This window comes from Vigna unguiculata, unplaced genomic scaffold, assembly GCF_004118075.2.
Source record: "Vigna unguiculata cultivar IT97K-499-35 unplaced genomic scaffold, ASM411807v1 contig_216, whole genome shotgun sequence".
Classification (NCBI taxonomy): Eukaryota; Viridiplantae; Streptophyta; class Magnoliopsida; order Fabales; family Fabaceae; genus Vigna; species Vigna unguiculata.
Window position 1 is genome coordinate 15,048 of NW_021010919.1, and position 17,639 is coordinate 32,686.

Consider the following 17,639-nt stretch of genomic DNA (forward strand, 5'->3'; position numbering starts at 1 on the left):
GTGTACTCGGCTGCTCCTACATCATGAACACCTCTAACAACTATGGCATCACTCCTTGTGCCAAATTGTTGAGAATTTGAAGCCATGTTCTCTATCAGTTGTCTGGCTGCAGCTGGGATTATGTTACCAAGGGCACCACCACTTGCGACATCAATCATATTTCGATCCATGTGGTGCAAGCCTTCATAAAAATACTGCAGGAGGAGATGTTCAGAAATCTGATGGTGTGGACAGCTTGAACAGAGATTCTTGAACCTCTCCCAATACTCATAAAGGGTCTCCCCAGATTGCTGCTTGATGCCAGAAATCTCCTTTCGTATGGCTGTTGTCCTTGAAGCAGGAAAGAACTTGGCAAGGAACAATCTCTTCAGGTCATCCCAGCTTGTGATGGACCTGGGTGCTAGGTAGTACAGCCAGTCTTTCGCATTACCCTCCAAAGAATGAGGGAAAGCCTTCAAGTATACATGGTCCTCTTGTACATCTACAGGCTTCATGGTGGGACAGACGACATGAAACTGCGTCAAGTGTTTGCACGGGTCCTCACCTGCAAGACCATGAAACTTTGGCAACAAGTGTATCAAACCAGTTTTCAGCACATATGGAACCTCCTCCTCAGGGTATTGTATGCATAAACTATCATAAGTGAACTCTGGTGCAGTGAGCTCACTCATGGTTCTCTCATGAGGTGGAGGAGGTTGAGCCATGTTATCAGTATGAAAATGCTCAAAATATATAGTATGCTCAGAATGCAAAGAATGAGAAGTGTCAGGAATGTGATGAAAATCAGAAGAATCAGGAAATGTCAATGAATATTCAGCATGCAAAGATGGATTCCTAGGATGCCTACTTCCTCTATGGAATGTCCTATCAATCTCAGGGTCAAATGGTTGTAATTCACTTGGGTTTCCCCTACTCATGCACCAAAAAACATTAATTGTGGTGATATTGGCATAACAAAGGGTATAACTACAAGTATACTCAAACGACCTCCAAATGACTTGAAAATTGGTAGGATATTCCTTTGAGTGGTCAAACAGAAGCACAAAAAAAATCAGATCAAAACTCAAAGCACAAGTATTTTTAACAATTTTTCAAAAGTAAAAAAAATGAAGAAAAATCACAAAAAACATTGCTAAAATGTAGAAAATGGCATTTTCTGGAGAATCTGAGTTTGCAAACCCGAGTAGCGGGTTACGACAAGGTAGGAAATCAAATTCTACCCCAAATCCATATAAAATAATAGTGATTCTGATAACCAGAGCAAAAGTTATGGTCCTCTGAAGTTTCACTAAAAATCAGTCCAAAAGTTTTTTCAATCTCTTAACTTAGACCATACCAACTGCTCTAGCTATTTTTCCTATCAAGTTCAACGTCTTAGAAGTGGGGGAAAAAATTTCAAGTCAAAACAAGCTCTGTAGCTACCAAAACAAAAATCCAGAAGTTAAATGCCAGATTTGGACACTATTCAAACACTATTCACTACTACAAATGACACTATTCATGCGCGTCGCGACACTATTCACTACACTACACAGAAACACACAGGAATGGAAACAGGCACTGAACTTAACACAACATTAACATCACAATGAACATATACCAACTCAACCACACTTGAACTACACACACACCAAAACACAAAACACAAACACACTGGAAATTTTACTATGAACGAAACGATTGGTCCCCGGCAGCGGCGCCAAATTTGATAGAGGCCGTACCCCACCAAATTAAAACATATTAAATGCAGTACATGAAAGTGAACCAAGTCGTCTCCCAACGACCAATATTTTCATTCAAAGCGAATTTTCCAGATGAACACAACAATAAAACACAGAGGGGGGTTGGCAGACAGATTCAGAATGCTAATCAATAGATTAATTTAAATGCTACAGTGACTAAAACCGTATTGACATCCCTGATTCAAACTCAATTTCACTTATCATAGGCCACCAAATTAACACCAACCCTGCCTTGTCTCAATCCACTAGATAATAATTCACTAAGCGAAAATTACAATCTAGCTTCATTATGCAATTAAGCAATGCACACATCCTTAAATTCGTGACAGCCAAGCTACATACATTAAGCATGAACGTATCTTAAACAAAACACATGCAAGTACTCTGTAAATTAAGCATTGACAGATTCACCACATGCATTCCACGAATTCAGAACAAAAACATGGCAGATTTCACAAAACAAGCACAACCTCAAAGCTTCATTGCATTTTTTCATCAAGGAGTCAATACACGAATTTAGCTAGACATGGAAATGAGTAATTAAACACTTCAAAACTGAAATTACAAAAATCAGAACCAAGAACCCTAACTTATCAAATCTGAAAACGCAATTTAAGAGCAAAAATTGAGATTTCAAAGCTTAAATGGAATGCAAAACGGTGATATCATATATAAATGCGAAAACCCCATGAATGGGTATTGTTCCAAGTCAATAAAACCCACAAAACGAACTGCCCAAGCAAGAAAACGAATTCCAAACGTAAAACCCTCAATGGGTGTTGTCAAATATGCATAAAAACGGTAAAAATGAGCCAAAAACGTGAAAAACTGCAAGGGGGACGTCCATGGAAGCTTGGAGAACGAAAATGGAGGTTTTGAAGAGAGGTTGAAGATGATGGAGCGGCTGGCCTCCTCATGCAGACCTAATTCGCGTGGTCATATCACCCTTGCCACTCATAATTACAAAACTGCCACTTTGCCACTCAGATTCACAAAAATGCCACTCTGGGCATCAAATGTTGACCCATTGACTTTGCTGACGTGGAAATGACATGGAAATGATGTGGCAATGATGTGGCAAAATTTGCTTCACCCAAATACCTAAAAATAATTAAAAACAAAAATTAGGCCAAATAATGTGAAATTAGTCCAAATTCGGAACAGTGGCCTAATAAAGCCCAACAGATGAAAAACACTCTAATGATGAACAATTAAGCACTAACCAACTGTCTAATGGGTACACAAAGGCTAGTGAAATGGAAGAAAATAATGACTCATCACTTCGTTTTAAAACACTCCATCTTAATGAGCGTTCCCTTTATTTGAGGCATGAGGGACATCAAAAGAAGTAGAAATTTATGACACCAAGACAAGTCAGTAAGGATCAACGTAGGCTGAAGGAGAAAACAGAAAAAGAAAGAATAGAACAAGAAGTAATATAAACTGTAGAAGGAAGGGAAAATAAAGAAAAAGAAATGGAACTAGAGAAAGTTTATTCGTCAATGTTTTTTCTTCTACAGTTTGTGATGTCATTTTACAGGAACAAAAGGATAAGCATTGTGAATGTAACACACCAACTTCCATGTTTAAAAATGAAGCTTGTTCATAGTGCTTTATTATGCATTTGGTCCATCGACAAGAAGCAAATTTGTCAAACACAATGCATGGAATTATTTATTGTTACATATCAAGGTGGGGTACTCTTGCCAAGAAATGTTATCGACGGATTGCAACCATTGGAAAGTAACAAATATCAAGTTGAATTTGATCCTGGAAGAAGAGAACTGTTTCAACTTGTGAAAAAATAAAAGTCCTTCACAAGATCATAATAAACTTACATTAAAACTAGTGTCTTAAGATTCGGGACAAATCTTCTCGAAGAAGGAGGGTATGATGTGAATTGCATATGGGTCAAATGGAGGATGACTAATGCGCCGTGTTGATGCAGTTTCTTTTATTTAAATAAGGGCCCAATGCTTTGTAAAATTGGCTAACCAAATTGTGTTTGTGTTTAACCAATTAATGGGCTTTAGTTTTGCTTTATCTTCAAGTTGAAGTAAGGGTCCATATGCCAACTTAAGAACCAACCTTCGGAAGATCAAGAGGACCTTTGCTCAAAGTTTGTGGATGACTTTTGGTAGCCTTAAATTCAGTTACAATCCACCATTAAGTAGCGGATCGTTATTAGCTTGAGTGGATCATTAATTAATAGCTTTAAGCGGGATGATATTGAAATTTATGTGTCTTTTGTAATTATGATGGTTAAAGCTCCTATATAAGTTGAACCATTTTCATCAATGAAGGCAAGTTGAGTTTTATTCAGAAAATAAACGAGTTTTATCTCATCTATCTTAGTGAGAGTGATTCTCCTAAGTTCTTGAGTGATTCAGGAATCCATGAGTTTAATCAAAGGTCCTATATCCCTTTGTGTGTTTCAACTCTTAGGCTTATCTTCCATTCTTGGAAGTGTGATGTCTATCAATTTCCGTTCCATCTTCTTTTATGTTTCCATTTTCTCGTTTTAAATAATTTCTCAAATTTCTTGCTTGTTAGCATTCCAACAATGATAGACCAGTCAAACGAATCGAACCCTGTGGATTCACATCATTTGGTATTCAGAGCCTGGATATCTAGATTTGGAATGGGAAAGGAAGTTCATTATAGAAAGTGTTTAACCGAAGGCCATCCATGTTTAGTTGCATTCGATTACGGAAGCGAAAACAATGTTGTGAACCAAAGTTTGGTGGAGAAACTCCAGTTACCAGCAACCTTTCATCTGGATCAAGCATGGATCAAATTCAGTACGTGGCAATGTGTGAAAGAAGTATTATGTGATATTGCTCCCATGGACTCTTGTCATCTTCTTTTGGGATGGGCATGGCTTCGTTTTAAAACACTCTATCTTAATGAACGTTCCATTTATTTGAGGCATGAGGGACATCAAAAGAATTAGAAGTTTATGACACCAAGCCAAGTCAGTAAGCATCAACATAGGCTGAAGGAGAAAACAGAAAAAGAAAGAATAGAAAACGAAGTAATAGAAACTACAGAAGGAAGGGAAAATAAAGAAAAAGAAATAGAACTAGAGAAAGTTTATTCGTCAATGTTTTTTCTTCTACATTTTGTGATGTCATTTTACAGGAACAAAAGGATAAGCATGTGATGGAAATACACGAACTTCCATGTTTGAAAAGGAAGCTTGTTCATAGTGCTTTATCATGCATTTGGTCCGTCGATAAGAAGCAAATTCGTCAAACACAACGTATGGAATTATTTATTACTACATATCAAGGTGGGGTACTGTTGCCAAGAAATGTTATCGACGGATTGCAACCATTGGAAAGTAAAAAATATCAAGTTGAATTTGATCCTGGAAGAAGAGAATTAGTTTCAACTTGTGAAAAAATAAAATTCCTTCACAAGATCATAATAAAAACTTACTTTAAAACTAGTGTCTTAAGATTCGGGACAAATCTTCTTGAAGAAGGAGAGTATGATGTGAATTGCATATGGGTCAAATGGAGGATGACTAATGCGTCGTGTTGATGCAGTTTCTTTTATTTAAATAAGGGCCCAATGCTTTGTAAAATTGGCGGACCAAATTGTGTTTGTGCTTAACCAATTAATGGGCTTTAGTTTTGCTTTATCTTCAAGTTGAAATAAGGGTCCATATGCCAACTTAAGAACCAACCTTTGGAAGATCAAGAGGACCTTCGCTCAAAGTTTGTGGATGACTTTTGGTAGCCTTAAGCTTAGTTACAATCAACCATTAAGTAGCGGATCATTATTAGCTTAAGTGGATCATTAATTAATAGCTTTAAGCGGGATGATATTGAAATTTATGTGTCTTTTTTAATTCTAAAGGTTAAAGCTCCTATATAAGTTGAACCATTTTCATCAATGAAGGCAACCTGAGTTTTATTCAGAAAATAAACGAGTTTTATCTCATCTATCTTAGTGAGAGTGATTCTCCTAAGTTCTTGAGTGATTCAGGAATCCATGAGTTTAATCAAAGGTCCTTTATCCCTTTGTGTGTTTCAACTCTTAGGCTTATCTTCCATTCTTGGAAGTGTGATGTCTATCAATTTTCATTCCATCTTCTTTTATGTTTCCATTTTCTCGTTTTAAATAATATCTCAAATTTCTCGCTTGTTAGCATTCCAACAATGATAGATCAGTCAAACGAATCGAACGCTGTGGATTCACATCATTTGGCATTCACAGCCTGGCCATCTAGATTTGGAATAACAAAGGAAGTTTATTATACAAAGTGTTTAACCGAAGGCCATCCATGTTAAGTTGCATTCGATTACGGAAGCGAAAACAATGTTGTGAACCAAAGTTTGGTGGAGAAACTCCAGTTACCAGCAATCTTTCATTTGGATCAAGCATGGATCAAATTCAGTACGTGGCAATGTGTGAAAGAAGTATTATGTGATATTGCTCCCATGGAGTCTTGTCATCTTCTTTTGGGATGGGCATGGCTTCATTTTAAAGCACTCCATCTTGATGAACGTTCCCTTTATTTGAGGCATGAGGGACATCAAAAGAATTAGAAGTTTATGACACCAAGACAAGTCAGTAAGGATCAACGTAGGCTGAAGGAGAAAACAGAAAAAGAAAGAATAGAAAACGAAGTAATAGAAACTACAGAAGGAAGGGAAAATAAAGAAAAAGAAATAGAACTAGAGAAAGTTTATTCGTCAATGTTTTTTCTTCTACAGTTTGTGATGTCATTTTACAGGAACAAAAGGATAAGCATGTGAAGGAAATACACGAACTTCCATGTTTGAAAAGGAAGCTTGTTCATAGTGCTTTATCATGCATTTGGTCCGTCGATAAGAAGCAAATTCGTCAAACACAACGCATGGAATTATTTATTGTTACATATCAAGGTGGGGTACTGTTGCCAAGAAATGTTACCGACGGATTGCAACAATTGGAAAGTAAGAAATATCAAGTTGAATTTGATCCTGGAAGAAGAGAATTAGTTTCAACTTGTGAAAAAATAAAATTCCTTCACAAGATCATAGTAAAAACTTACTTTAAAACCAGTGTCTTAAGATTCGGGACAAATCTTCTCGAAGAAGGAGGGTATGATGTGAATTGCATATGGGTCAAATGGAGGATGACTAATGCGTCATGTTGATGCAGTTTCTTTTATTTAAATAAGGGCCCAATGCTTTGTAAAATTGGCGGACCAAATTGTGTTTGTGCTTAACCAATTAATGGGCTTTAGTTTTGCTTTATCTTCAAGTTGAAATAAGGGTCCATATGCCAACTTAAGAACCAACCTTTGGAAGATCAAGAGGACCTTCGCTCAAAGTTTGTGGATGACTTTTGGTAGCCTTAAGTTTAGTTACAATCAACCATTAAGTAGCGGATCATTATTAGCTTGAGTGGATCATTAATTAATAGCTTTAAGCGGGATGATATTGAAATTTATGTGTCTTTTTTAATTCTAAAGGTTAAAGCTCCTATATAAGTTGAACCATTTTCATCAATGAAGGCAACCTGAGTTTTATTCAGAAAATAAACGAGTTTTATCTCATCTATCTTAGTGAGAGTGATTCTCCTAAGTTCTTGAGTGATTCAGGAATCCATGAGTTTAATCAAAGGTCCTTTATCCCTTTGTGTGTTTCAACTCTTAGGCTTATCTTCCATTCTTGGAAGTGTGATGTCTTTCAGTTTCCGTTCCATCTTCTTTTATGTTTCCATTTTCTCGTTTTAAATAATATCTCAAATTTCTCGCTTGTTAGCATTCCAACAATGACAGATCAGTCAAACGAATCGAACGCTGTGGATTCACATCATTTGGCATTGACAGCCTGGCCATCTAGATTTGGAATAACAAAGGAAGTTTATTATACAAAGTGTTTAACCGAAGGCCATCCATGTTAAGTTGCATTCGATTACGGAAGCGAAAACAATGTTGTGAACCAAAGTTTGGTGGAGAAACTCCAGTTACCAGCAATCTTTCATTTGGATCAAGCATGGATCAAATTCAGTACGTGGCAATGTGTGAAAGAAGTATTATGTGATATTGCTCCCATGGAGTCTTGTCATCTTCTTTTGGGATGGGCATGGCTTCATTTTAAAGCACTCCATCTTGATGAACGTTCCCTTTATTTGAGGCATGAGGGACATCAAAAGAATTAGAAGTTTATGACACCAAGACAAGTCAGTAAGGATCAACGTAGGCTGAAGGAGAAAACAGAAAAAGAAAGAATAGAAAACGAAGTAATAGAAACTACAGAAGGAAGGGAAAATAAAGAAAAAGAAATAGAACTAGAGAAAGTTTATTCGTCAATGTTTTTTCTTCTACAGTTTGTGATGTCATTTTACAGGAACAAAAGGATAAGCATGTGAAGGAAATACACGAACTTCCATGTTTGAAAAGGAAGCTTGTTCATAGTGCTTTATCATGCATTTGGTACGTCGATAAGAAGCAAATTCGTCAAACACAATGCATGGAATTATTTATTGTTACATATCAAGGTAGGGTACTGTTGCCAAGAAATGTTATCGACGGATTGCAACCATTGGAAAGTAACAAATATCAAGTTGAATTTGATCCTGGAAGAAGAGAATTAGTTTCAACTTGTGAAAAAATAAAATTCCTTCACAAGATCATAATAAAAACATACTTTAAAACTAGTGTCTTAAGATTCGGGACAAATCTTCTCGAAGAAGGAGGGTATGATGTCAATTGCATAGGGGTCAAATGGAGGATGACTAATGCGCCGTGTTGATGCAGTTCCTTTTATTTAAATAAGGGCCCAATGCTTTGTAAAATTGGCTGACCAAATTTTGTTTGTGCTTAACCAATTAATGGGCTTTAGTTTTGCTTTATCTTCAAGTTGAAATAAGGGTCCATATGCCAACTTAAGAACCAACCTTTGGAAGATCAAGAGGACCTTTGCTCAAAGTTTGTGGATGACTTTTGGTAGCCTTAAGTTCAGTTACAATCAACCATTAAGTAGCGGATCATTATTAGCTTGAAAGGATCATAAATAAATAGCTTTTAGCGGGATGATATTGAAATTTATGTGTCTTTTGTAATTCTGATGGTTAAAGCTGCTATATAAGTTGAACCATTTTCATCAATGAAGGCAAGCTGAGTTTTATTTAGAAAATAAACGAGTTTTATCTCATCTATCTTAGTGAGAGTGATTCTCCTAAGTTCTTGAGTGATTCAAGAATCCATGAGTTTAATCAAAGGTCCTTTATCGCTTTGTGTGTTTCAACTCTTAGGATTATCTTCCATTCTTGGAAGTGTGATGTCTATCAATTTTCATTCCATGTTCTTTTATGTTTCCATTTTCTCGTTTTAAATAATTTCTCAAATTTCTTGCTTGTTAGCATTCCAACAATGATAGATCAGTCAAACGAATCGAACGCTGTGGATTCACATCATTTGGTATTCACAGCCTGGCCATCTAGATTTGGAATAGGAAAGGAAGTTTATTATACAAAGTGTTTAACCGAAGACCATCCATGTTTAGTTGCATTCGATTACGGAAGCGAAAACAATGTTGTGAACCAAAGTTTGGTGGAGAAACTCCTGTTACCAGCAACCTTTCATCTGGATCAAGCATGGATCAAATTCTGTACATGGCAATGTGTGAAAGAAGTATTATGTGATATTGCTCCCATGGACTCTTGTCATCTTCTTTTGGGATGGGCATGGCTTCATTTTAAAGCACTCCATCTTGATGAACGTTCCCTTTATTTGAGGCATGAGGGACATCAAAAGATGTAGAAGTTTATGACACCAAGACAAGTCAGTAAGGATCAACGTAGGCTGAAGGAGAAAACAGTAAAAGAAAGAATAGAAAAAGAAGTAATAGAAACTGCAGAAGGAAGGGAAAATAAAGAAAAAGAAATGGAACTAGAGAAAATTTAGTCGTCAATGTTTTTTCTTCTACAGTTTGTGATGTCATTTTACAGGAACAAAAGGATAAGCATGTGAAGGAAATACACGGACTTCCATGTTTGAAAAGGAAGCTTGTTCATAGTGCTTTATCATGCATTTGATCCGTCGATAAGAAGCAAATTCGTCAAACACAACGCATGGAATGATTTATTATTACATATCAAGGTTGGGTACTGTTGCCATGAAACGTTATCGACGGACCGCAACCATTGGAAAGTAACAAATATCAAGTTGAATTTGATCCTGGAAGAAGAGAATTAGTTTCAACTTCTGAAAAAATAAAATTCCTTCACAAGATCGTAATAAAAACTTACTTTAAAACTAGTGTCTTAAGATTCGGGACAAATCTTCTCGAAGAAGGAGGGTATGATGTGAATTGCATATGAGTCAAATGGAGGATGACTAATGCGTTATGTTGATGCAGTTTCTTTTATTTAAACAAGGGCCCAATACTTTGTAAAATTGGCTGACCAAATTGTGTTTGTGCTTAACCAATTAATGGGCTTTAGTTTTGCTTTATCTTCAAGTTGAAATAAGGGTCCATATGCCAACTTAAGAACCAACCTTTGGAAGATCAAGAGGACCTTTGCTCAAAGTTTGTGGATGACTTTTGGTAGCCTTGAATTCAGTTACAAACAACCATTAAGTAGCGGATCATTATTAGCTTGAGTGGATCATTAATTAATAGCTTTAAGCGGGATGATATTGAAATTTTTGTGTCTTTTGTAATTCTGATGGTTAAAGCTGCTATATAAGTTGAACCATTTTCATCAATGAAGGCAAGCTGAGTTTTATTCAGAAAATAAACGAGTTTTATCTCATCTATCTTAGTGAGAGTGATTCTCCTAAGTTCTTGAGTGATTCAAGAATCCATGAGTTTAATCAAAGGTCCTTTATCCCTTTGTGTGTTTCAACTCTTAGGCTTATCTTCCATTCTTGGAAGTGTGATGTCTATCAATTTTCATTCCATCTTCTTTTATGTTTCCATTTTCTCGTTTTAAATAATTTCTCAAATTTCTTGCTTGTTAGCATTCCAACAATGATAGATCAGTCAAACGAATCGAACGCTGTGGATTCACATCATTTGGTATTCACAGCCTGGCCATCTAGATTTGGAATAGGAAAGGAAGTTTATTATACAAACTGTTTAACCGAAGGCCATCCATGTTTAGTTGCATTCGATTACGGAAGCGAAAACAATGTTGTGAACCAAAGTTTGGTGGAGAAATTCCTGTTACCAGCAACCTTTCATCTGGATCAAGCATGGATCATATTCTGTACATGGCAATGTGTGAAAGAAGTATTATGTGATATTGCTCCCATGGACTCTTCTCATCTTCTTTTGGGATGGGCATGGCTTCATTTTAAAGCACTCCATCTTGATGAACGTTCCCTTTATTTGAGGCATGAGGGACATTAAAAGATGTCGAAGTTTGTGACACCAAGACAAGTCAGTAAGGATCAACGTAGGTTGAATGAGAAAACAGTAAAAGAAAGAATAGAAAAAGAAGTAATAGAAACTGCAGAAGGAAGGGAAAATAAAGAAAAAGAAATGGAACTAGAGAAAGTTTATTCGTCAATGTTTTTTCTTCTACAGTTTGTGATGTTATTTTACAGGAACAAAAGGATAAGCATGTGAAGGAAATACACGAACTTCCACGTTTGAAAAGGAAGCTTGTTCATAGTGCTTTATCATGCATTTGGTCCGTCGATAAGCAGCAAATTCGTCAAACACAACGCATGGAATGATTTATTATTACATATCAAGGTGGGGTACTGTTGCCATGAAACGTTATCGACGGATCGCAACCATTGGAAAGTAACAAATATCAAGTTGAATTTGATCCTGGAAGAAGAGAATTAGTTTCAACTTGTGAAAAAATAAAATTCCTTCACAAGATCGTAATAAAAACTTACTTTAAAACTAGTGTCTTAAGATTCGGACAAATCTTCTCGAAGAAGGAGGGTATGATGTGAATTGCATATGGGTCAAATGGACGATGACTAATGCGCCGTGTTGATGCAGTTTCTTTTATTTAAACAAGGGCCCAATGCTTTGTAAAATTGGCTGACCAAATTGTGTTTGTGCTTAACCAATTAATGGGCTTTAGTTTTGCTTTATCTTCAAGTTGAAATAAGGGTCCATATGCCAACTTAAGAACCAACCTTTGGAAGATCAAGAGGACCTTTGCTCAAAGTTTGTGGATGACTTTTGGTACCCTTAAATTCAGTTACAATCAACCATTAAGTAGCGGATCATTATTAGCTTGAGTGGATCATTAATTAATAGCTTTAAGCGGGATGATATTGAAATTTATGTGTCTTTTGTAATTCTGATGGTTAAAGCTGCTATATAGGTTGAAACATTTTCATCAATGAAGGCAAGCTGAGTTTTATTCAGAAAATAAACGAGTTTTATCTCATCTATCTTAGTGAGTGATTCTCCTAAGTTCTTGAGTGATTCAAGAATCCATGAGTTTAATCAAAGGTCCTTTATCCCTTTGTGTGTTTCAACTCTTAGGCTTATCTTCCATTCTTGGAAGTGTGATGTGTATCAATTTTCATTCCATGTTCTTTTATGTTTCCATTTTCTCGTTTTAAATAATTTCTCAAATTTCTTGCTTGTTAGAATTCCAACAATGATAGATCAGTCAAACGAATCGAACGCTGTGGATTCACATCATTTGGTATTCACAGCCTGGCCATCTAGATTTGGAATAGGAAAGCAAGTTTATTACATAAAGTGTTTAACCGAAGGCCATCCATGTTTAGTTGCATTCGATTACGGAAGCGAAAACAATGTTGTGAACCAAAGTTTGGTGGAGAAACTCCAGTTACCAGCAATCTTTCATTTGGATCAAGCATGGATCAAATTCAGTACGTGGCAATGTGTGAAAGAAGTATTATGTGATATTGCTCCCATGGACTCTTGTCATCTTCTTTTGGGATGGGCATGGCTTCATTTTAAAGCACTCCATCTTGATGAACGTTCCCTTTATTTGAGGCATGAGGGACATCAAAAGAATTAGAAGTTTATGACACCAAGACAGGTCAGTAAGGATCAACGTAGGCTGAAGGAGAAAACAGAAAAAGAAAGAATAGAAAACGAAGTAATAGAAACTACAGAAGGAAGGGAAAATAAAGAAAAAGAAATAGATCTAGAGAAAATTTATTCGTCAATGTTTTTTCTTCTATAGTTTGTGATGTCATTTTACAGGAACAAAAGGATAAGCATGTGAAGGAAATACACGAACTTCCATGTTTGAAAAGGAAGCTTGTTCATAGTGCTTTATCATGCATTTGGTACCTCGATAAGAAGCAAATTCGTCAAACACAACGCATGGAATTATTTATTGTTACATATCAAGGTGGGGTACTGTTGCCAAGAAATGTTACCGACGGATTGCAACAATTGGAAAGTAAGAAATATCAAGTTGAATTTGATCCTGGAAGAAGAGAATTAGTTTCAACTTGTGAAAAAATAAAATTCCTTCACAAGATCATAATAAAAACTTACTTTAAAACTAGTGTCTTAAGATTCGGGACAAATCTTCTCGAAGAAGGAGAGTATGATGTGAATTGCATATGGGTCAAATGGAGGATGACTAATGCGTCGTGTTGATGCAGTTTCTTTTATTTAAATAAGGGCCCAATGCTTTGTAAAATTGGCGGACCAAATTGTGTTTGTGCTTAACCAATTAATGGGCTTTAGTTTTGCTTTATCTTCAAGTTGAAATAAGGGTCCAAATGCCAACTTTAGAACCAACCTTTGGAAGATCAAGAGGACCTTTGCTCAAAGTTTGTGGATGACTTTTGGTAGCCTTAAATTCAGTTACAATCAACCATTAAGTAACGGATCGTTATTAGCTTGAAAGGATCATAAATTAATAGCTTTTAGCGGGATGATATTGAAATTTATGTGTCTTTTGTAATTCTGATGGTTAAAGCTGCTATATAAGTTGAACCATTTTCATCAATGAAGGCAAGCTGAGTTTTATTCAGAAAATAAACGAGTTTTATCTCATCTATCTTAGTGAGAGTGATTCTCCTAAGTTCTTGAGTGATTCAAGAATCCATGAGTTTAATCAAAGGTCCTTTATCGCTTTGTGTGTTTCAACTCTTAGGATTATCTTCCATTCTTGGAAGTGTGATGTCTATCAATTTTCATTCCATGTTCTTTTATGTTTCCATTTTCTCGTTTTAAATAATTTCTCAAATTTCTTGCTTGTTAGCTTTCCAACAATGATAGATCAGTCAAACGAATCGAACGCTGTGGATTCACATCATTTGGTATTCACAGCCTGGCCATCTAGATTTGGAATAGGAAAGGAAGTTTATTATACAAAGTGTTTAACCGAAGGCCATCCATGTTTAGTTGCATTCGATTACGGAAGCGAAAACAATGTTGTGAACCAAAGTTTGGTGGAGAAACTCCTGTTACCAGCAACCTTTCATCTGGATCAAGCATGGATCAAATTCTGTACATGGCAATGTGTGAAAGAAGTATTATGTGATATTGCTCCCATGGACTCTTGTCATCTTCTTTTGGGATGGGCATGGCTTCATTTTAAAGCACTCCATCTTGATGAACGTTCCCTTTATTTGAGGCATGAGGGACATCAAAAGATGTAGAAGTTTATGACACTAAGACAAGTCAGTAAGGATCAACGTAGGCTGAAGGAGAAAACAGTAAAAGAAAGAATAGAAAAAGAAGTAATAGAAACTGCAGAAGGAAGGGAAAATAAAGAAAAAGAAATGGAACTAGAAAAAGTTTATTCGTCAATGTTTTTTCTTCTACAGTTTGTGATGTCATTTTACAGGAACAAAAGGATAAGCATGTCAAGGAAATACACGAACTTCCATGTTTGAAAAGGAAGCTTGTTCATAGTGCTTTATGATGCATTTGGTCCGTCGATAAGAAGCAAATTTGTCAAACACAACGCATGGAATGATTTATTATTACATATCAAGGTTGGGTACTGTTGCCATGAAACGTTATCGACGGACGGCAACCATTGGAAAGTAAGAAATATCAAGTTGAATTTGATCCTGGAAGAAGAGAATTAGTTTCAACTTCTGAAAAAATAAAATTCCTTCACAAGATCGTAATAAAAACTTACTTTAAAACTAATGTCTTAAGATTCAGACAAATCTTCTCGAAGAAGGAGGGTATGATGTGAGTTGCATATGGGTCAAATGGAGGATGACTAATGCGCCGTGTTGATGTAGTTTCTTTTATTTAAACAAGGGCCCAATGCTTTGTAAAATTGGCTGACCAAATTGTGTTTGTGCTTAACCAATTAATGGGCTTTAGTTTTGCTTTATCTTCAAGTTGAAATAAGGGTCCATATGCCAACTTAAGAACCAACCTTTGGAAGATCAAGAGGACCTTTGCTCAAAGTTTGTGGATGACTTTTGGTACCCTTAAATTCAGTTACAATCAACCATTAAGTAGCGGATCATTATTAGCTTGAGTGGATCATTAATTAATAGCTTTAAGCGGGATGATATTGAAATTTATGTGTCTTTTGAAATTCTGATGGTTAAAGCTACTATATAAGTTGAACCATTTTCATTAATGAAGGCAAGCTGAGTTTTATTCAGAAAATAAACGAGTTTTCTCTCATCTATCTTAGTAAGAGTGATTCTCCTAAGTTCTTGAGTGATTCAAGAATCCATGAGTTTAATCAAAGGTCCTTTATCCCTTTGTGTGTTTCAACTCTTAGGCTTATCTTCCATTCTTGGAAGTGTGATGTCTATCAATTTTCATTTCATGTTCTTTTATGTTTCCATTGTCTCGTTTTAAATAATTTCTCAAATTTCTTGCTTGTTAGCATTCCAACAATGATAGATTAGTCAAACGAATCGAACGCTGTGGATTCACATCATTTGGTATTCACAACCTGGCCATCTAGATTTGGAATAGGAAAGGAAGTTTATTACACAAAGTGTTTAACCGAAGGCCATCCATGTTTAGTTGCATTCGATTATGGAAGCGAAAACAATGTTGTGAACCAAAGTTTGGTGGAGAAACTCCAGTTACCAGCAACCTTTCATCTGGATCAAGCATGGATCAAATTCAATACATGGCAATGTGTGAAAGAAGTATTATGTGATATTGCTCCCATGGACTCTTGTCATCTTCTTTTGGGATGGGCATGGCTTCACTTTAATTACTGATGGAGAAAATGTTATCGACGGATTGCAACCATTGGAAAGTAACAAATATCAACTTGAATTTGATCCTGGAAGAAGAGAATTATTTTGAACTTGTGAGAAAATAAAATTCCTTCACAAGATCGTAATAAAAACTTACTTTAAAACTAGTATCTTAAGATTCGGACAAATCTTCTCGAAGAAGGAGGGTATGATGTGAATTGCATATGGGTGAAATGGAGGATGACTAAGGTGCCGTGTTGATGCAGTTTCTTTTATTTAAACAAGGGCCCAATGCTTTGTAAAATTGGATGACCAAATTGTGTTTGTGCTTAACCAATTAATGGGCTTTAGTTTTGCTTTATCTTCAAGTTGAAATAAGGGTCCATATGCCAACTTAAGAACCAACCTTTGGAAGATCAAAAGGACCTTTGCTCAAAGTTTGTGGATGACTTTTGGTAGCCTTAAGTTCAGTTACAATCAACCATTAAGTAGCGGATCATTATTAGCTTGAGAGGATCATTAATTAATAGCTTTTAGCGGGATGATATTGAAATTTATGTGTCTTTTGTAATTCTGATGGTTAAAGCTCCTATATAAGTTGAACCATTTTCATCAATGAAGGCAAGCTGAGTTTTATTCAGAAAATAAACGAGTTTTATCTCATCTATCTTAGTGAGAGTGATTCTCCTAAGTTCTTGAGTGATTCAAGAATCCATGAGTTTAATCAAAGGTCCTTTATCCCTTTGTGTGTTTCAACTCTTAGGCTTATCTTCCATTCTTGGAAGTGTGATGTCTATCAATTTTCATTCCATCTTCTTTTATGTTTCCATTTTCTCGTTTTAAATAATTTCTCAAATTTCTTGCTTGTTAGCATTCCAACAATGATAGATCAGTCAAACGAATCGAACGCTGTGGATTCACATCATTTGGTATTCACAGCCTAGCCATCTAGATTTGGAATAGGAAAGGAAGTTTATTACACAAAGTGTTTAACCGAAGGCCATCCATGTTTAGTTGCATTCGATTACGGAAGCGAAAACAATGTTGTGAACCAAAGTTTGGTGGAGAAACTCCAGTTACCAGCAACCTTTCATCTGGATCAAGCATGGATCAAATTCAGTACATGGCAATGTGTGAAAGAAGTATTATGTGATATTGCTCCCATGGACTCTTGTCATCTTCTTTTCGGATGGGCATGGCTTCACTTTAAAACACTCCATCTTGATGAACGTTCCCTTATTTGAGGCACGAGGGACATCAAAAGGAGTAGAAGTTTATGACACCAAGACAAGTCAGTAAGGATCAACGTAGGCTGAAGGAGAAAACAGAAAAAGAAGTAATAGAAACTGCAAAAGGAAGGGAAAATAAAGAAAAAGAAATGGAACTAGAGAAAGTTTATTCGTCAATGTTTTTTCTTCTACAGTTTGTGATGTCATTTTACAGGAACAAAAGGATAAGCATGTGAAAGAAATACACGAACTTCCATGTTTGAAAAGGAAGATTGTTCATAGTGCTTTATCATGCATTTGGTCCGTCGATAAGAAGCAAATTCGTCAAACACAACGCATGGAATGATTTATTGTTACATATCAAGGTGGGGTACTATTGCCAAGAAATGTTATCGACGGATTGCAACCATTGGAAAGTAACAAATATCAACTTGAATTTGATCCTGGAAGAAGAGAATTAGTTTGAACTTGTGAAAAAATAAAATTCCTTCACAAGATCGTAATAAAAACTTACTTTAAAACTAGTATCTTAAGATTCGGACAAATCTTCTCGTAGAAGGAGGGTATGATGTG

At 36.0% G+C, this 17,639-nt stretch overlaps 1 non-coding gene across 1 annotated transcript; it reads left to right on the plus strand.

Annotated features, from left to right (window-relative positions):
• The first annotated feature begins 215 nt into the window (after positions 1-215).
• Positions 216-324, plus strand: LOC114171367. The gene has a single exon (XR_003601450.1). It is a non-coding gene; the product is annotated as a small nucleolar RNA R71 (small nucleolar RNA).
• Positions 325-17,639: the final 17,315 nt, after the last annotated feature.